Raw genomic sequence first — 22,045 nt, 5'->3', positions numbered from 1 at the left:
AACAAGCCTTGACATAGCCAATAGGTTTTGCCTTTGGGACCTTATAAGTGTTTAGCTATGCAGCATATTATCCTGGGTGCTGTACCACAAGAGATTGAAGAGCTATTGGAGAAAATCCAGTGAGCGAGAAAGAGTCAATTAATGGGGAGGGGATGACAGAGGAAGAGAAAAAGGTAGAGGAAAACAGAAATGAAGAGAAAGAGAGTTTGTGGGAGAAGGAAAGTTTCAGGTGGGACTGATGCAAGTGTTACAAAAGTAAAGCGAGTCTGTTGTTTTACAACTGAATCCTCGGCGCAGAGAGAGTCCCCGTTAGCCTAAAAACAAATGTCCTAAAATTGTTATTAAGGCTCGACATCTAACTGGGAGGCCCTCTTTTCATGCACTAACAGGTGAATAATAAACTCCTCTATAGCTCCACGTATTGCAACATTTGCTTGCACGGAGGAGCCCAGAGAAATGCTCTGGGCACGAAGGCGTCCGAGTGATTAGCACTCGGAACCTCAGGATGTCATCAGTGGGAGGGACATAGAGCCTCCTCTCCTTCCCCCGCCTTCACACAGAGATCTCCAACTTCCCAGGCTCCAAAAGTATTGTTCGCGACCGCCACTAATGCATTCATACAACTTAGAAACCGGCAACAAAAAAATAGATGTAGGATACAGTGGACATAAAGAACAGGATCTATACTACCAGCAATAAGCCACAAATCCTGAATGGGTGAAAGGGGGCCACAAGGGTGCACGTGAAGGAGAAAATGTAGAAACAAAACACGCCAGAGCGAGAAGGCGAGGAACTACACTGCAATAGGATCTTTAACCGGCCCACAATTGCTACCTTTGGAAAGAGATAGCTAAAAAGGCACCTGTATAGGTTGTAGGGAACATCCTTCATCAAATTATGTAGGTGATATGCGCCCATTTCTGCACCCACCTTTCCAGAAGCTGCAGTGACCTGGCACAGAGCCTAGGAGGGTGGCACCTGTGCTGGTGTCCAAGACAGCACCAAGGGTTCAAGTTCCTATACGAACATGCCAGGTAACACCACAACCTTATTCGCTAAGGAACGGTGGAGAAACCCATGGGTCTATTGGCACCAGTGGTCGAAGTGGGGTAAAAAAAGTAGGGGAACTGTGGGTGGAGAATCCGGGGGTGGTAATAATCGAATATTGGATCAGAGGGCGTAGTCAGGGGTGTGGCTAGAAATAGCAAAACATACCAATTTTTAGCATGTTTAGCATTTCACTGACCAGTTACAGCTTATAATGTTATTTAATTCAAACAATTGATAAACATGTTTATTTGAGGTTTAATTCAGGAAAAAGCAAACACTCATAGGGAATGCAGGTTTATGTAATGCATGCGAAATATAAGCAGGAACAAGATGTTACCTTAATGCTTTTACTCTCAGTGTTCAGAAATCCATGAGTATTTTTTGTCTAAACATTGAGGACATGCATACAGGGCTCCTCCTGTACACATGTGTTAAGCAGGGCTCAGAGGAGAAAGGTACTCTTCAGGAGAATCTAGACTCAAGTAAACCCACAAATGCTCCTTCATATTCATGTCAGCCAGATAGCTGCTCAATCATAAAATAGCAAAAAGAACAACAGGTGGACAGAATGCAGAACAATATCCTACCTTCACCCTAGTACAGAGACCTGGGCCTAAATCCATCTTTTTTTTGCTCACCATGCCATTCCAGTTTGGTCCCAGCCATATGCAAATCAGTTTTGATCCTGTGCCCAATGGGAACAGCCCAGCCCAAACTGCCAGGCCACGTCCTCCCTGGACTGGAAAAAAACATCCTAGGACCAGTTTCGTGCTTTCAGCCCTCATCAGCCAGGATTGCTTGATTCCAGTGGCATGGAGACCACAGGACCCACGTATTGGCATACCCGTCCCACTCGGAGTGACAAATGCAAAAAGAACAACTGATGGACAGAATGAAAACAATGTCATACATTCACCCCAGTACAGAGATCTGGGCCTAAATCCATCGTTTTTTCTCACCATGCCATTCCAGTTTGGACCCAGCCATATGCAAATCAGTCTTGATCCTGCGCCCAATGGGAACAGTCCAGCCCGAACTGCTAGGCCACGTCCTCCCTGGACTGGAAACAAGCATCCTAGGACCGGTTTCGGACTTTCAGCCCTCATCAGCCAGGATTGCTTGATTCCAGTGGCATGCAGAGCACGGGACCCACTTCTTGGCATACCCGTCCCACTCGGAGTGACAAATGCAAAAAGAACAACTGATGGACAGAATGCAGAACAATGTCCTACCTTCACCCAAGTACAGAGATCTGGGCCTAAATCCATCTTTTTTTTGCTCACTATGCCATTCCAGTTTGGAACCAGCCATATGCAAATCAGTCTTGATCCTGCGCCCAATGGGAACAGTCCAGCCCTAACTGCCAGGTCAGGTCCTCCATGAACTGGAAACAAGCATCCTAGAACCGGTTTCCGGCTTTCAGCCCTCATCAGCCAGGATAGCTTGATTCCAGTGGCATAGAGAGCACTGGACCCACGTCTGGGCATACCTTTCCCACTCGGGGTGACAAAAGCAAAAAGAACAACTGATGGACAGAATACAGAACAATGTCATACATTCACCCCAGTACAAAGATCTGGGCCTAAACCCATCCTCCTGCTCCGTTCACTGCTCCTGTCCGTTCACCGCTCCTGCCAGGTTACCGCTTGTGAGAAGTTAGCCTGGCATATGATGTCCACTAGTTCTACTGGGCACCTTGCACCAGTCTAATGGACTCTTTTTGATGGTGGTTGTAAAGTCAACCTTATAGAGAGCTATCCTAGTGGTAGCATGGACCAGCAGTCATCAGGCTAAGACTTCAGAGAGCATGTGAAGCCAGTTGTTTTACCAATCATAATCTTTTGAATACCAAATGAAAGGACACCACACTAGGTATATATCAAATATATATGTATTTATTCTAAACACAGCCCCTCTGGACTCTTTATGAGGTCAGAGGCAAAAGCACAATACCAAATACTTCATTAGCATTCGATAAGTTGCACAGTATACGTTTTGCCCTAGGAGCCTCACAAACCATATACTAAAATACTGGTATAAGAACCAAGTCTGAAATAGAAAGTAGGCCTAGGGCCTAGGGAATCGCTGGGGCTACTCTAAACAACCAAAGGTTAGGAAGTAGGAGGCCCACGGGAGACGCATGCAGTGTCTAAACACAGCTGCGAGTTACCATTGACTTTCTATGGGGAACGAACAAGTTACAAAGTTACAATTTAAGAACACTTCCGGATGGACTAGGATAAAACCCTTTTAGACTAGGACACTTAGAGAGTCAAGACCCACAGGAGCACCGGAGCACTCTTGTTACCTTACCCAGGGAAGCCGGGTGCAAAGGTGCCTTTTGGTGTCGGGTTTTGTCGTCGTTTTCAATGGAGAGCTACAAAGAAGTACTGCATGCGACCAGTGGAAAAGTATCCGGTGAATCCTAGGGTGGATCGAAGACCTGAAGAACCTGAAAGCAGAAGGGACAGAGTCTGGGTCACTAGCCAGTGACCAGGAAGGAACTAGGAAGAAACCAGGCGATGTTGGGTGATTTCAGTTAAAGAGGTGAAGCTTATCTCTGCAGCCACGAGGTTCAGGAGGTGTTGACGACAACCAGAAGCTGGATTTGAGCTGTCCACAAAGGATATAGTTGACTGCAGTGTCGGTATCCAGATTGGACCCAACAAGCCTTAGCAAATACAATCCATGCAGGAGATGAAGATTGGCTTCAAGTCAGACCAGCAAGATTTGTGGTGCTTCTCCTTTGTAGGGAACCTGGAACAAGCCTTGAGCAACCAGGAAAATGAGTTGGTTTCAAAAGGAAGTCTTCCAGGGGCTCACTAGCCAACGGGCAAGGAACCGGGAAGACACATTGAGCTGAAATGCAGGAGCGGGCCCCACGGGACACTCGTGGAGTGTGGGGACCTGAGCTTCAGTGCAAATGTTGCTTGGGGCTGGGGCTTCAAGCACCCCACAGCACAACTTCCAAATATCTCGGGAAGTAGATGCAGCTTGCAAAATGCAAGATGTTCAAGAGTTCTGGTCCCACGTCTCTCGTGTCCGCCACGGGTCTCAGCTTTTCTGGGAACATCGAGCAGCGTCAGAGATGTCTGGAAGACCATGTCCTGTGTCGCAGAGCTTCAGGATCCAGCGGGAGCCTCGACAATGCAGACCGGCAAAGTTGCTTCTGGTGCCTGTTTGAACATGGTGGTCACTCCTTGACCACAAGGTAGATGTCTTCCATCTTCCAGTCGATATGGAATGATGAAAGTCCAGGATTTATGTTTCAAAGTTTCATCCAGGGTAATCTAAAGTCCTAGGGACACAGCTCCTATACTTATACTAAGTTAAGGGGTTGGACTACACGCAGGAGTTTTAGGCGGGAGGGCCTAGTTAGGAACTTATGCCACTGGGAGTGACAGGATTTAGGTGCTAAGTGAGGTGTCCTAGACTAGCTCCCTGATCTGGCCCAGCGGTAGGGAACCCCAGGCTCCATCTGCATTGACTGGGGAAAACTCATCCAGCCTCCAACTCACCCCCCCCTTCAACTTCAAGAAACCATCACCTGAGGGCGCAGAACCATCCAGGCGCCAAGAAGACTACTTTCCTTTGACCAGACACTGCTGGGGGATCGACCAGGTACTGGACTGTGCTGCCCTGCGCACTCCCTGCCTTCATCTGGGTCCCTCATGCCCTACCTGTCTCCCCCTGACTGAACTGCTGTGCTGTCCATTCTGCCTGCAGTCCTTGCTAAGCTGTGTAGAAAGCGCTATATTCTGCTCCCCCTGCCACGCGCTGTATCTGAGACTGTCTGTCCTGTTGTGGGTGCCTTCTTTGCCCTACCTGCAACGAGCGCTGGATCGCCCCGTGGGAGCTTTGTCTGACCTTGCCCCGTAGCGCTGTGAAACTCCCCTCGGCGCTGGGTCCCCCAGAGGAGCGCCATAGCGCCCCCTTCAAGCGCTTACCTGTAGCGCCTAGTGAAGCGCCGAAATTAACCCCCAGGCGGCCCTCGCTGTCAGGAGAGGGCCACCGCTGTGTGCGCGTGTGCCGCCGCCGTGAACATCGACCCGGCTGGGTCATGACTGGAGGCCCCTGTCCCTGGGCCTAGCCGAACCCTGTCAGCGCGGAATCCAGTCAGCCCGCGGTAGGCCTGAAGCCAGCTCCCGTCCCACGTGACAGGGGAGCTCCTCCGCCCCTCCCCTACAAGCGCCGCGCAGCCATTGGTCCTGGCTGGGGCGCCCTCGAGGCGGGCGTCCTGATTGGTGGTTGTAGGAAGCTGGCTACCTGACTATGGTTACCCCAGATTTTTTGCCCTGTGTTTAGCTGGTTTTTGACTTAGTTGGCCTGGTTCCCTGCTAATCAGGGCCCCAGGCTATCTGCTCTCTCTGTAAAATGGATTCCATGTACCCTAGGTACATACCACAATTGGAAATGGACTCCTTGTCAGCCCCTGTATAATGCACTATAGGTGCCCAGGGCATAGGGGCCACCAAGGCCTACCAGGGGCTGCAGCATATCTTTTGCCACCCCTGGCTGGTTCTTAAATTGACACAACTGGCTGATCTCTCAGCTGGGGTAAGGTGGTGTAATCACCCCTTGCTTAGATATAGTATACCTATATCTAAACCTATATCTGGACACATATAAACCTGTGAGCCACTCCTATGGAAGGCCTCACCAATCCTGGAGGCAGAGTGCGTGGTTTAATGTGAGATGGAGCTCTAGCATGAGCTGAGCCTGTCTGCAGCTGTCGGGAACAACTCCCTAAGCTGTTTCAGGATAATGCCATACCATATACTCTTAAGTGCATTATAATCCTCGCGGTTATATAGCAACTTTGGTTTGGATTTATCAAAACATGTCGTGTAAGGTGTCATACGATTTGGAATACTATCCCCTCGCCAGTTCTGGTGACGGGGATAGCATTCCACCCCTCTAGAGGGGTAAGACATGTTACTTTACTTAAATGCGGTTAATTTCTAAAAGGACCTTGGATCCACAAAATGGATGCCTTTGCCACAGACACGAGTCTGACCCCCTGAAGCTGACCGAAACTCAGCCAAAGGGGCCTGGACAAAGGGTTTCCTGTCGCAGGGAGGTGTTACACCCCCCCAGACAGGAGATAGTGGATTGTCGCAGGGAGGTTTGAAAGAAACCAGACACTGCATGGGGAGCACAAGGCTGCCCCTTGCATAATCCGGCCAAACCGGTTCTGGGGCACTCCAGCCCTCGTGCCAGGGTGGCCTGGATCAAAGGAAGGGGGTGTATCCACCCACTTCCTGGGTCCCACCCATAGGAGGGGACCTAGCAGGTAATCCAGCCCCCAAAATTAGTATAAAACTGGGAGCAGTGCCAAAGCACTTCAGATTATCCTGATGAAACATAAGAAACAAAACTCTGGACCCTTCGACATCCTACTCAACGTAGAAGACTGAAGAATCTCCCTTGTGGTCAAGGAGTGACCACCCTGTGCAAACAGGCACCATCCAGCCCTCGACGTCTGCTTTGTTGCAGTTCCCGCCGGAACTCGAGCGACAGAGATCGACGAGATCAAGCTTGCCTACCTTCTAACAGCCCGATCCACAGTCCCTGCAGAGCTGAGACCCGTGAAGGCAACCGGAAGCGTGGGGCCCGCCATCTTGGAAAGACTACGAGACGCTGACTGTGCAGCCCACCAGTGACCCTCGAAGCTGTACAACGGGGTTTGAGAAGCCCCAACCCTGAGCCACTCTTGCACCAAAGTTCACCCCTCTACACTCGACGAGTGCTGCGTGGGGCCCTTCTGCTTCTTTTGGCTCAACGCGTTGGTCCGGTCACTTGCCAGCTGGCTTGTGGCCCCTGTGCCGACGAAACTTGAAATTCGACTTGCGATTCTGGTTGCTCCAGATTTGCACCAGCTCCCCTGAACAGGAGCCCCCACTCTGACCCTTCTGGTTTGAGTGAGAAGCAATCTCCCGGTACCGCGTGGATTGCTTTTGCCAAGTGTTGTTTGCTCCAATCTTGAAGCCGACAGCGCCGACGGCGAGAGCCTGCGTGGGACAGATCGTGACCTGCTCCTGGACTTCGTAGATGCCCCAGAGCCCACGTGACAGCGGAGAGAAGCTCCTCGACAACCACCTGATTGCGCCCGACATTGCCTGGTTCCGTCCTGGTTCCACCCTGGTCACTGCTGAGTGACCCAGACTCTGTCCCCTCTGCTTTCAGGTACTTTTCGACTTGAGTCCACCCTTGGACTCCACCGGACACTTCTCTTTCACCCTGCCTGCAGCCCTTTCAGCTCCAAGCACCAAGAGCCTGCGTGACGAAACCCGACTCAACTTCGACCCTGTGCACCCGCTTCCTGTGGGTGAGGTAACATTGCAACGCCGGTGTTCCCACACTGGTACACACCTCTAGGGTCTGTGTCTTAAGTTTTTTTCCTCTAGGTTCAGCGGAAGTGTCCTTAAACTTTAACTTGGTAACTTTTACGCACCATTGGTTAACATTGATGCATGCGTGCACTTTCTGCACTGCACCCAAATCCCGCGGGCTTTTCCCGACTGCAGCATTGCTTGTCCCGACTGCTCCCAGCGATTCCCTAGGCCCTAGGCCTAACCACTGTTTGATTGGTATCTCTTATACCACTTGTTTAGTATATGGTCTGAGTGGCCCCTCGCCCTCATCCATATTTGTGCAACTTTGTATGTTATACTGTGCTTTTGATTTAACGCTTGTGCCCCTTTATTCATAAAGAATACTGGGGATTGTTTTTAGTAATAAATACATATATTTTTATAATATATACTTGTGTGGTGTCCTTTCATTTGATATTACAGGATTGTATGTGGTAAAACAGCTCGCTTAACACGACCTCTTAAGTTAAGCCTTTAGGCTGCTTAGTCCATGCTACCCCTAGGATAGCTTGTCTAATAAGGTTGACTTACAACCAGACACCATAAGGGATTGTTTGGTCTGATAACAGGTGGTTCCAGAATTGGAAACATCACCTATCAGGCCAACTTCTCACATTGGTGAGCAGCGGTGCGGATTTGAGCTTGCTGTTGTTTTACCATTGCAATCTTTTATCAAATTGAAAGATCACATCAAGTACCTCTAGGTACATATAAATCAAAAGCTTAGCATAGTTAAGTTCTACTGAACTTAGTAGTTGTAGATAAAAGGGATTAGCACACCCTGACTACAACTCACTAGCAAGGTACAGTAGGGAAACACTTAGTGTAGGTAGGTGCATCACTTACACCACACTAGAGTCATGTCTGACACAGGAAAAGCCTCAGGGTCTGCTCCTGTGACCGTTGACCTTACCCAGGCAACTTCCAGCTATGACAAACTAACCCACAAAGACTTGGTTGCCTTGTGCATCTCAAGAGGGTTAAAAAGGGGCAGAAGTCCCACCAGTTCTTCCCTGATAGCCATTCTAGAACAGGATGACTTAGATAAGGCTAATGTAGTTCCCTTAGAATCAGGAGATGGAGTGAACCCCCCTGTAACTGATATCACTCCAGAGGAGGAGGAAGGTTCGGACTTAGATGAACCTGAAGATCAGGATCAAGGGGTTAACCAGGTTGTAGTTGCCAGGCTTAGCCAGGCCAACTTAAACCTACTTGGGAATGGAGAGGGCCAGCACCTCCCCAGACCCTATAACATTCTCCCAGGCAACAGAAGAGTGAGATCTCCAGCAGGGGACTCTCATATTTCTAGTGCCTCAAGAGAATCTCAGAGAGGAATGACTCCCTCTCAGAAAAAATAGCATGAGGCAAGAATGAGGGCTGTCAAACTCCAGATAGAGAGGGAGGAGGTAGCCCTGGCTCAAGCTAGACTTGCCTTGGCAAGAGAACAGAAAATGTGTGGCTTAGATTCCACTGGTGGCAGCAATATTCCTAAAGAGAAACCCAGGTCCTATGATAGTAGAAACCTGACAAAGATTGTGCCCCCCTACAAGGAAGGGGATGACATCCACAAGTGGATAACTGCTCTTGAGAGAGCCTGCATGGTACAGCAGGTTCCTGAGGAACAGTGGGCAGCAATCTTATGGTACTCCTTTTCAGAGAAAGGGAGAGATAAGCTCCTCACTGTTAGACATGAGGATGCAAACAATTACAAAGTCCTGAGAAGTGTCCTAATAGATGGGTTTGGCTTAACCACTGAACAGTACAGGTTGAAGTTCAGAGACACCCAGAAGACACAGACACAGGACTGGACTGATTTTGTAGATTGTGCTACTAAGGCTCTGGAGGGTTGGCTAAATGGCAGCAAAGTACATGACTTCACAGGATTGCATAATTTGATTATGAGGGAGCAGATCCTAAGTAATTGTCAGAACCAGCTCTTACACCAGCACCTGGTGGACTCAGATTTGACCTCTCCCCAAGAATTGGGAAAGAGGGCAGATAAATGGGTCAGAACCAGGATTAGGCCTAAGAATCAAGACAGTAACCAGAAGAAGGAGTTTACCAAGCCTCAAGATAAGGGTGGGGATAAAAGTAAAGAAAAGACTTCCCCAGGGCCCCAAAACTCCAAGAATGGGGGTGGGTCCCAAGACACTTCTTCAACTGAGAAAAAGCCCTATTGCCATGTCTGTAAGCAGGTTGGGCATTACAAAACAGACAACTGTTGTCCCAAGAATGGCAACAAAGAGAATATACCTCCAAAGCCAGCTCCAGCACCTCCTGTTACTGTCAGCAGTAATTCCCCAGGAAGTGGGAGCACACCCAGGAATCTGGGTGGGTTTACTTTTGGAGCCCAGGAGGACCCTGGCCTATCCAGGTCCCCATCCCCAAATAATCTTGTTTATGAGACTGGCATGGGGTTTGCCAACTTCTCTGACTGCCCAAATACTTTGAGCAAATATAGACAAGAACCCATCATCAATGGTTTGAAAGTTGAAGCTTTTAGAGACACAGGGGCTAGCATCACCATGGTGGCTGACATACCAGGTAACAAACATTGATGGAATCCAAACAAATCATCCCATGGCAGTAGTAAGTCTCAGCTGGGGAGGTGTCACTGGCCCAAAGAGAGTGGCAGTGTCATCAAACTTGCCTGTGGACTGTCTACTGGGTAATGATTTAGAAATCTCAGCCTGGGCTGAGGTTGAACAGGAAACCCATTCTAGAATGGTAAATGCCAATGGAAAGGTTAGTGGGGCTGTAATGGCTACAGCCCCAATTCAAGATGTCCTTCCTGAAAAGGTTGGTAGGGCTGAGCAACTCTCTGCCCCATCTTTAGCAAAAGCTCTTCCTGAACAGAATAGCAAAGCTGTTATGATAACAGCAGAAACCCAAACTGAGTCCCCTCCTGAAAAGGTTGGTGGGGCTGTGATGGCCACAGCCCAAACTCAAACTGATAGGTGTGTTGTGAAACCTGAAATGATGGATAACTTCACACAAACTGAGAGCACAGAGGAGGACGAGAAATCTCCCCTCACCAGACTTTAGGAAAGGATCAGCCTCCTCAGGGAACTGATCTTACCCCTGATGAAGGAACTGCCCCAGAGGTAGTTAGGCCTAGCCTGACAGAGCCTCTGATGTCAGTGGACCCTTCTCAGGTGGGACCCAGTCTGGAGCAGGTAACCTGCCCCTCTCTACCTTGCCTTAGTCAGCCCAGGGCTGCAGAGGACAAGAAGGACAGTGAGACCCAGAGGGCCCCCTGTCAAATAAAGCACCCCCATCAACAGATTAGGGGCACCAAAACTAGTAGCCCTAGTGAGGTGAAAACTTTAAAAACTCCTGAGTGAGCCCCCTTAAAAGTAATTAGGGACCTCCCACAGATGGATTCTGTTGGGCACAGCCAAACCTGGGACCCAAAGGGCCCAAACCTGAACTGTCCCTCCAGCAAGCCAAACAGAGGGACCCAGCCTCCAGCTTTAGGTAGCCAGAGGTTGACCCTGAGAGCACAGTGCAACTCAGTTAAAGAAAGAAAGGCACACATGGTGGAAGATAATTGGAGGAAGCTGAGCCCTAAATTAGTGGAGCCTCACTTCAATACTCCATATCCAAACCAGCCTTTAACTTTGCATAAACACACCCAAGGTAGTGATTCCCTATGGTGGAGACCCTCTAATACCCCAAGGGTGAGGGACTGCTTAGTGGACCATGAGATAGGGGGTACCCATGCTAGTGCAGGTACTTCCTTATATGGCCACTCAGGCAATATAGGCTTACCTGGCCAAGGATAGCCTTATCTCCTTTCGTTTGGGGGGGGTTATGTAGGAAGGTGGCTACCTGACTATGGTTACCCCAGATTTTTTGCCCTGTGTTTAGCTGGTTTTTGACTTAGTTGTCCTGGTTCCCTGCTAATCAGGGCCCCAGGCTATCTGCTCTCTCTGTAAAATGGATTCCATGTACCCTAGGTACATACCACAATTGGAAATGGACTCCTTGTCAGCCCCTGTATAATGCACTATAGGTGCCCAGGGCATATGGGCCACCAAGGCCTACCAGGGGCTGCAGCATATCTTTTGCCACCCCTGGCTGGTTCTTAAATTGACACAACTGGCTGATCACTCAGCTGGGGTAAGGTGGTGTAATCACCCCTTGCTTAGATATAGTATACGTATATCTAAACCTATATCTGGACACATATAAACCTGTGAGCCACTCCTATGGAAGGCCTCATCAATCCTGGAGGCAGAGTGCGTGGTTTAATGTGAGATGGAGCTCTAGCATGAGCTGAGCCTGTCTGCAGCTGTCGGGAACAACTCCCTAAGCTGTTTCAGGATAATGCCATACCATATACTCTTAAGTGCATTATAATCCTCGCGGTTATATAGCAACTTTGGTTTGGCTTTATCAAAACATGTCGTGTAAGGTGTCATACGATTTGGAATACTATCCCCTCGCCAGTTCTGGCGACGGGGATAGCATTCCACCCCTCTAGAGGGGTAAGACATGTTACTTTACTTAAATGCGGTTAATTTCTTAAAGGACCTTGGATCCACAAAATGGATGCCTCTGCCACAGACACGAGTCTGACCCCCTGAAGCTGACCGAAACTCAGCCAAAGGGGCCTGGACAAAGGGTTTCCTGTCGCAGGGAGGTGTTACACCCCCCCAGACAGGAGATAGTGGATTGTCGCAGGGAGGTTTGAAAGAAACCAGACACTGCATGGGGAGCACAAGGCTGCCCCTTGCATAATCCGGCCAAACCGGTTCTGGGGCACTCCAGCCCTCGTGCCAGGGCGGCCTGGATCAAAGGAAGGGGGTGTATCCACCCACTTCCTGGGTCCCACCCATAGGAGGGGACCTAGCAGGTAATCCAGCCCCCAAAATTAGTATAAGACTGGGAGCAGTGCCAAAGCACTTCAGATTATCCTGATGAAACATAAGAAATGAAAATCTGGACCCTTCGACATCCTACTCAACGTAGAAGACTGAAGAATCTCCCTTGTGGTCAAGGAGTGACCACCCTGTGCAAACAGGCACCATCCAGCCCTCGACGTCTGCTTTGTTGCAGTTCCCGCCGGAACTCGAGTGACAGAGATCAACGAGATCAAGCTTGCCTAACTTCTAACAGCCCGATCCACAGTCCCTGCAGAGCTGAGACCCGTGGAGGCGACCGGAAGTGTGGGGCCCGCCATCTTGGAAAGACCACGAGACGCTGACCGTGCAGCCCACGAGTGACCCTCGAAGCTGTACACCGGGGTTTGAGAAGCCCCAACCCTGAGCCACTCTTGCACCGAAGTTCACCCCTCTACACTCGACAAGTGCTGCGTGGGGCCCTTCTGCTTCTTTTGGCTCAACGCGTTGGCCCGGTCACTTGCCAGCTGGCTTGTGGCCCCTGTGCCGACGAAACTTGAAATTCGACTTGCGATTCTGGTTGCTCCAGATTTGCACCAGCTCCCCTGAACAGGAGCCCCCACTCTGACCCTCCTGGTCCGAGTGAGAAGCAATCTCCCGGTTCCGCGTGGATTGCTTTTGCCAAGTGTTGTTTGCTCCAATCTTGAAGCCAACAGCGCCGACGGTGAGAGCCTGCGTGGGACAGATCGTGACCTGCTCCTGGACTTCGTAGATGCCCCAGAGCCCACGTGACAGCGGAGAGAAGCTCCTCGACAACCACCTGATTGCGCCCGACATTGCCTGGTTCCGTCCTGGTTCCACCCTGGTCACTGCTGAGTGACCCAGACTCTATCCCCTCTGCTTTCAGGTACTTTTCGACTTGAGTCCACCCTTGGACTCCACCGGACACTTCTCTTTCACCCTGCCTGCAGCCCTTTCAGCTCCAAGCACCAAGAGCCTGCGTGACGAAACCGGACTCAACTTCGACCCTGTGCACCCGCTTCCTGTGGGTGAGGTAACATTGCAACGCCGGTGTTCCCACACTGGTACACACCTCTAGGGTCTGTGTCTTAAGTTTTGTTCCTCTAGGTTCAGTGGAAGTGTCCTTAAACTTTAACTTTGTAACTTTTACGCACCATTGGTTAACATTGATGCATGCGTGCACTTTCTGCACTGCACCCGAATCCCGCGGGCTTTTCCCGACTGCAGCATTGCTTGTCCCGACTGCTCCCAGCCATTCCCTAGGCCCTAGGCCTAACCACTGTTCGATTGGTATCTCTTATACCACTTGTTTAGTATATGGTCTGAGTGGCCCCTCGCCCTCATCCATATTTGTGCAACTTTGTATGTTATACTGTGCTTTTGATTTAACGCTTGTGCCCCTTTATTCATAAAGAATACTGGGGATTGTTTTTAGTAATAAATACATATATTTTTATAATATATACTTGTGTGGTGTCCTTTCATTTGATATTACAGGATTGTATGTGGTAAAACAGCTCGCTTAACACGACCTCTTAAGTTAAGCCTTTAGGCTGCTTAGTCCATGCTACCCCTAGGATAGCTTGTCTAATAAGGTTGACTTACAACCAGACACCATAAGGGATTGTTTGGTCTGATAACAGGTGGTTCCAGAATTGGAAACATCACCTATCAGGCCAACTTCTCACAGTGGTGACAGCCCCGGCCCCTGCCCTGATTGGTCCCCGGGCCGTAGCTGTGTGAGGAGGCCAGAGGAGACCCCGGACTCATCGCAGAGGGGGCCCCGAAGCAGGAGAGCCCCCTCCGGTTTACCCCACAAGAGAAGTCCCTCGTTCCTGGCGCCGGTGCACCGCACTGGCTACCTGCACCGCCCCGGGCCGCGAGAGTCTCCAGAGGGACCCGAGCCACTCCGCCGGCCCCCCTTTCACCTGCCAGGCCTGCCAGAGGGCCGAAGTCCTCCCCTTCCCGCAGCGTACCATCGCAAATGCCCCGGAGGGCCGAAAACCCAAGGTAACCCCCAGGGGAGGAGGGTGGAAAGCCGGTATTTGGCCCCGAGTTCGCCCCTCCCCCGGGGAACACTGTGACTGGGCCCTGTTGGCCCCATTGAGCCTTAAGTAGTCGTGAGGCCTGAGTTAAGCATCAAGAGTGCTGGGGGCCAAATAACTGTGCATGCCTGGAGAGCAGGCCATACTGAATTAACTGTTTCCGGCCCACTTGGTAACAAGATAAGTTACTTCATTGATTGTTGATGCATGGTGGCCGTCCTCTGCTGCCTGCACTGCTCATGCCTGTTTAAATGTTTTCAAGCCTGTTGATGAAGTGGTGATCTTTTTCCCTGTACTGAATTTCTTGCAGGGGCGGGCTTCTACAGTTCCTGATGGGGTTAAATTCTGATCCCTAGTGATTTATTCCATACTATTTTAATGATCTGACTTTGGTTACTAAACTGTTGATATTTACAATAGGAAATGCTTATAATTGCTTCCTGAATGCTATTCCAGGGTTTATGAAAGTACCCTTTTAGCCTGCTGAAGAGTATAACGCGACAGGCTGTGTTATTTGAAGTTTTCTGCTTTCCTGAAAATATTGAATGAAATGTTTCACCATTTTAAAGGAAATGCATTTTGAAAGGCGTCCATGAAATGCTTTAATGAGGTACTTTAATAAAATGCTAATGATTTGCTAATGCATTACTTGCTTTGACCTAAAGCCTATATAAAAGATCTTGATTTTCAAACACAACTACTGCTGTGGACTCCATTATTGCGCCCACTTCGTGTCTCAGTGGATGAGTGTGTTAAGTAGCTGCTTTACACGTAAGCCCCTGGCCGCCTTCCTGCTCGAGCCAAGCTACCCCCCAGAGAACTGGTGGTCCCAGTTCTTACAGTCTTCTTCTGATGAAGGATGGCCCCCCTCCCTCCTACCTTGATTTCCTGGGTCTGATGCTTTTGCTAAGTCATCTGCCACTAAAATCTCTATCAGGCGGCTGGTGGTTGGACTCTGTCCTTGCCTCAACTTTCTGGCCACACACAAGCTTCTCAGATCCTGAAAAGTGAATGTGTCATACTTAGTTGTCTGCAAATTGCTGACATCTGCATGGAGCCACTACTCCAGCTTTTAAGGCCATGACTAGTGAGGTGTGGTGTGTGAACCTACCTACACTACTTGCTTTCCTACTAGAACCACTCTAGAAGTTGCAGTCAGGGTGTGCTAAGCCCTTACCACCTACAACTGATAAGTTCAGTAGAACTTATGTATTATAAGAACTTTATTTATATGTACCTACAAGTTCCTTAATGTGATCTTTCAAATGATATCTCAAGATTATTTGGTAAAACAATGCAAGCTCTTATCCCATCTGCTGCACACCAATGTGAGAAGTTAGCCTGGCATATGAAGTCCACTAGTTCTAGTGGGCACCTTGCACCAGTCTAATCTAATCGACCCTTATTGATGGTGGTTGTAAAGTCAACCTTATAGAGAGCTATCCTAGTGGTAGCATGGACCAGCAATCATCAGGCTAAGACTTCAGAGAGCATGTGAAGCAAGTGTTTTTTATAAGTATGGGCTGAAAATTTGTTCCGCTCGCGGAATTTGCGGATTTTTGGCAATTTCGCAGTTCGCGAATTGCGCGAAATTGCCAAACAATCTGCACTTCGCAAGCTCGCAATTTTTTTTTGCTTGTTCGTGCCTCAAAAATACAATCTTGCGCGCGCTGCGTTGACTTACCTTGATTCTGAGTTTGCCGAGTTGTTTTCCTCCCGCGAACAAGATGGCTGCGCCCAAAAACGACCGCATGGGTAAGTTCGCGGTAGCCGCGCTGAAAAAAAAAACCCTGAACACGCAAAAATAAAATAATCTGCACGTTCCCACAAATTCGGGGATTTTGCGGACCACAAATTCGCTTTCGCACGTATTCGCATACCGTGAATTCCTAAATTTCGCCCATACTTATTGTTTTACCAATTATAATCCCTTGAATACCAAATGAGAGGAAACCACACAAGGTATATATCATATATATATGTATTTATTCTAAACACAACCCCTCTGGACTCTTTAAGAGGTCAGGGGCAAAAGCACACTACAAGTTACTTCATTAGCATACGATAAGTTGCACAGTATATGTTTTGCCCTAGGGGCCTCACAAACCATATACTAAAATAGTGGTATAAGAACCACGTCTGAAATAGGAAGTAGGCCTAGGGCCTAGGGAATTGCTGGGCTACTCTAAACAACCAAAGGTTAGGAAGTAGGAGGCCCACGGGAGACGCGTGCAGTGTCTAAACACAGCCGCGAGTTACCATTGACTTTCTATCGGGAACGAAGAAGTTACAAAGTTACAATTTAAGGACACATCCAGGTGGACTAGGATGAAACCCCTTTAGAGTAGGACACTTAGAGAGTCAAGACCCACGGGAGCACCGGAGTACTCGTGTTACCTCACCCAGGGAAGCCGGGTGCATAGGTGCCTTTTGGTGTCGGGTTTCGTCGTCGTTTTCAATGGAGAGCTGCAAAGAAGTGCTGCATGCGACCAGTGGAAAAGTGTCCGGGTGGATCGAAGATCTGAAGAACCTGAAAGCAGAAGGGACAGAGTCTGGGTCACTAGCCAGTGACCAGGAAGGAACCAGGCGATGTTGGGTGATTTCAGGATGAAGAGGTGAAGCTTGTCTCTGAGGCCACGAGGTCCAGAAGGTGTCAACGATGACCAGGAGCTGGATTACAGCTGTCCCACAAAGTATCTAGTTGACTGCGGTATCGGTATCCGGATTGGACCCAACAAGCCTTGGCAAACGCAATCCATGCAGGAGATGAAGATTGGCTTTTAGTCAGACCAGCAAGGTCTGTGGTGCTTTTCCTTTGTAGGGAAGCTGGAGCAAGCCTGAAGCAACCAGGAAAGTGAGTTAGTTTCAAAAGAAAGTCTTCCAGGAGCTCACTAGCCAACAGGCAAGGAACTGGGAAGATGCGTTGAGCTGAAATGCAGGAGCGGGTCCCAAGGGACACTCGTGGAGTGTGGGGACCTGAGCTTCTGTGCAAATATTGCTCGGGGCTAGGGCTTCAAGCACCCCAAAGCACAATTTTCAAATACCTCGGAAAGTAGATGCATCTTGCAAAATGCAGGATGTCCAGGAGTTCTGGTCCCATGTCTCTCGTGTCCGCCACGGATCTCAGCTTTTCTGGGAACGTCGAGCAGCGTCAGAGATGTCTGGAAGTCTGTGTCCTGTGTCACAGAGTCTTCGGAATCCGGTGGGAGCCTCAACAATGTAGACTGACAAAGTTGTTTCTGGTGCCTGTTTGAAGAGGGTGGTCACTTCTTGACCACAAGGGAGATGTCTTCCATCTTCCAGTTGAAATGGAATGTCGAAGGTCCAGGATTTATGTTTCAAAGTTTCGTCCAGGGTAATCTAAAGTCCTAGGGACACAGCTCATATACTTATACTAAGTTAAGGGGTTACACTACCTGAAAGGTCCCTTCTATGGGTGGACCTGGGAAGGGGGTGGTTACACCCCTTTCCCTTTATCCAGTTTTGCACCAGAGCGGGGCTGGAGTGCCCCAGCAACTGGTTTTAACCGGGCTATGCATGGAGCACCTTGTGTGCCCCAGGCAGTGTCTGAAAAGCATTCACTGAATGCAGCCCTCCCTGCCCCAATACACTAAAGTCTGTCTGGGGTGGTGCTAGCACCTCCCCTGACAGAAAAACTATTGTCCAGGCCTCCCCTGCCAGAGTTTCATCCAGCAGCAGGAGGTCAGACTCGTGTCTGTGGCAACAGCATCCATTTTGCGATGTTGAGTGTGAGAAGTTGGCCTGATAGGTGATGTTTCCAATTCTGGAACCACCTGTTATCAGACCAAACAATCCCTTATGGTGTCTGGTTGTAAGTCAACCTTATTAGACAAGCTATCCTAGGGGTAGCATGGACTAAGCAGCCTAAAGGCTTAACTTAAGAGGTCGTGTTAAGCGAGCTGTTTTACCACATACAATCCTGTAATATCAAATGAAAGGACACCACACAAGTATATATTATAAAAATATATGTATTTATTACTAAAAGCAATCCCCAGTATTCTGTATGAATAAAGGGGCACAAGCGTTAAATCAAAAGCACAGTATAACATACAAAGTTGCACAAATATGGATGAGGGCGAGGGGCCACTCAGACCATATACTAAACAAGTGGTATAAGAGATACCAATCGAACAGTGGTTAGGCCTAGGGCCTAGGGAATTGCTGGGAGCAGTCGGGACAAGCAATGCTGAAGTCGGGAAAAGCCAGCGGGATTCGGGTGCAGTGCAGAAAGCGCACGCATGCACCAATGTTAACCAATAATGCGTAAAAGTTACAAAGTTAAAGTTTAAGGACACTTCCGCTGAACCTAGAGGATCAAAACTTAAGACACAGACCCTAGAGGTGTGTACCAGTGTGGGAAAACCGGCGTTGCAATGTTACCTCACCCACAGGAAGCGGGTGCACAGGGTCGAAGTTGAGTCGGGTTTCGTCACGCAGGCTCTTGGTGCTTGGAGCTGAAAGGGCTGCAGGCAGGGTGAAAGAGAAGTGTCCGGTGGAGTCCAAGGGTGGACTCAATTCGAAAAGTACCTGAAAGCAGAGGGGACAGAGTCTGGGTCACTCAGCAGTGACCAGGGTGGAACCAGGACGGAACCAGGCAATGTCGGGCGCAATCAGGTGGTTGTCAAGGAGCTTCTCTCCGCTGTCACGTGGGCTCTGGGGCATCTACGAAGTCCAGAAGCAGGTCACGATCTGTCCCACGCAGGCTCTCGCCGTCGGCGCTGTCGGCTTCAAGATTGGAGCAAACAACACTTGGCAGAAGCAATCCACGCGGAACCGGGAGATTGCTTCTCACTCGAACCAGGAGGGTCAGAGTGGGGGGTCCTTTTCAGGGGAGCTGGTGCAAATCTGGAGCAACCAGAATCGCAAGTCGAATTTCAAGTTTCATCGGCACAGGGGCCACAAGCCAGCTGGCAAGTGACCGGGCCAACGCATTGAGCCAAAAGAAGCAGAAGGGCCCCACACAGCACTCGTTGAGTGTGGAGGGCTGAACTTCGGTGCAAGAGTGGCTCAGGGTTGGGGCTTCTCAAACCCCGGTGTACAGCTTCGAGGGTCACTCGTGGGCTGCACGGTCAGCGTCTCGTGGTCTTTCCAAGATGGCGTGCCCCACGCTTCCGGTTGCCTCCACGGGTCTCAGCTCTGCAGGAACTGTGGATCGGGCTATTAGAAGGCAGGCAAGCTTGATCTCCTCGATCTCTGTCGCTCGAGTTCCGGCGGGAACTGCAAAAAAGCAGACATCAATGGCTGGATGGTGCCTGTTTGCACAGGGTGGTCACTCCTTGACCACAAGGGAGATTCTTCAGTCTTCTACGTTGAGTAGGATGTCGAAGGGTCCAGAGTTTCGTTTCTTATGTTTCATCAGGATAATCTGAAGTGCTTTGGCACTGCTCCCAGTCTTATACTAATTTTGGGGGCTGTATTACCTGCTAGGTCCCCTCCTATGGGTGGGACCCAGGAAGTGGGTGGATACACCCCCTTCCTTTGATCCAGGCCGCCCTGGCACGAGGGCTGGAGTGCCCCAGAACCGGTTTGGCCGGATTATGCAAGGGGCAGCCTTGTGCTCCCCATGCAGTGTCTGGTTTCTTTCAAACCTCCCTGCTACAATCCACTATCTCCTGTCTGGGGGGGTGTAACACCTCCCTGCGACAGGAAACCCTTTGTCCAGGCCCCTTTGGCTGAGTTTCGGTCAGCTTCAGGGGGTCAGACTCGTGTCTGTGGCAGAGGCATCCATTTTGTGGATCCAAGGACCTTTTAGAAATTAACCGCATTTAAGTAAAGTAACATGTCTTACCCCTCTAGAGGGGTGGAATGCTATCCCCGTCGCCAGAACTGGCGAGGGGATAGTATTCCAAATCGTATGACACCTTACACGACATGTTTTGATAAAGCCAAACCAAAGTTGCTATATAACCGCGAGGATTATAATGCACTTAAGAGTATATGGTATGGCATTATCCTGAAACAGCTTAGGGAGTTGTTCCTGACAGCTGCAGACAGGCTCAGCTCATGCTAGAGCTCTATCTCACATTAAACCACGCACTCTGCCTCCAGGATTGATGAGGCCTTCCATAGGAGTGGCTCACAGGTTTATATGTGTCCAGATATAGGTTTAGATATAGGTATACTATATCTAAGCAAGGGGTGATTACACCACCTCACCCCAGCTGAGTGATCAGCCAGTTGTGTCAATTTAAGAACCAGCCAGGGGTGGCAAAAGATATGCTGCAGGCCCTGGTAGGCCTTGGCCCCCATGCCCTGGGCACCTATAGTGCATGGTACAGGGGCTGACAAGGAGTCCATTTCCAATTGTGGTATGTACCTAGGGTACATGGAATCCATTTTACAGAGAGAGCAGATAGCCTAGGGCCCTGATTAGCAGGGAACCAGGCCAACTAAGTCAAAAACCAGCTAAACACAAGGCAAAAAAATCTGGGGTAACCATAGTCAGGTACCCACCTTCCTACATTGAGGCTCTGGTTAACTTTAACCGGGTTGTACAGTAACTACATGTCTTCTCCCTCTAGAAGGGTGGAATGCTACCCCTGCTGCCAGGACTGGCAGGGGGAGGGGGGGGGGGTTGTATTCCAAAGTGTTTGACACCTTACACGACATGTTTTGATGAAGCCAAACCAAAGTTAGCATTAACCGCGAGGATTATAATGCACTTAACCCCTTCGACGCTGATGACGAGCTGGGCTCATCATGAGGTAGCCTCCTCGCACGCTCATGACGAGCCCAGCTCGTCATGTAAAGTGCGAATCCGTAAATCCCAGCGTACGGGCGGAAATCCTACCGCACGCATGCGGTTAAAAGTATATTGTATGGCTATATCATAGAACAGCTATAAGGAGATGGTTCCGAAAGCTGCAGAGGGGCTCAGCTTATGCTAGGGCACCCTCTCACATAAAACCAAGCACTCTGCCTGCAGGATTGTTAATGCCTGCCATAGGAGTGACTTATAGGTGCACATGTGTCTATATATAAGGTAGATATAGAGATACTATATCTAAGTAAGGGGTGATTACACCACCTTATCCAGGCTGTGTGAACAGACCTGTGGTGTCAGCTTGGAGGGCCAGCCAGGGGTGACATAATACATGCTGCAGCCCCTGGTATGCCTTGGATGCACCTATGCCCAGGGTACCTATTTTACACTATACAGGGGCTCACAAAGGTGACCCAATACCCAATGTGATATGTACCTAAAGTACACGGAGTCCATTTTATGGTGAAAGCAGATAGACTGGGGCCCTGATTAGCAGGGCCCCAGTCCAACTAAGTCGAAAACCAGCAGAACACTAGGCAAAAAGTGGGGGTAACCATATAGTCAGATATCCACCTTCCTACACCGTTCCTGCTCATGCCTAATCACCGCTCCTGCTCCATCACTTCTCCTGCTTCATCACTTCTCCTGCCCCATCACCTCTCCTGCCCTGTCACCTCTCAGGCCCCGTCACCTCTCAGGCCGTGTCACCTCTCAGGCCCTGTCACCTCTCCTGCCCTGTCACCTCTCCTGCCCCGTCACCTCTCCTGCCCCATCACCTCTCCTGTCTCCTCTCCTGCCTGTCACTTCTACTGCCCAGTCACTTTTCCTGCCCGGTCACTTCTCTTGCCCGGTCACTTCTCCTGCCCGTTCACTGCTCCTGCCCCGTTCACTGCTCCTGCCCCGTTCATTGCTCCTGCCCCGTTC

The 22,045-nt window shown here is 49.7% G+C and overlaps 1 protein-coding gene across 2 annotated transcripts in view; it reads left to right on the top strand.

The window, feature by feature from the left end:
- Positions 1-22,045, top strand: part of RGS11 (regulator of G protein signaling 11) — a 2,073,835-nt gene that overhangs the window by 1,223,482 nt on the left and 828,308 nt on the right. The gene's annotated exons all lie outside the window — the stretch shown is intronic.

The sequence above is a fragment of the Lissotriton helveticus genome, chromosome 10, assembly GCF_964261635.1.
Source record: "Lissotriton helveticus chromosome 10, aLisHel1.1, whole genome shotgun sequence".
NCBI classification, from domain to species: Eukaryota; Metazoa; Chordata; class Amphibia; order Caudata; family Salamandridae; genus Lissotriton; species Lissotriton helveticus.
The sequence above is the reverse complement of the archived record's forward strand: the minus strand, read 5'-3'. Positions and strand labels throughout refer to the sequence as shown.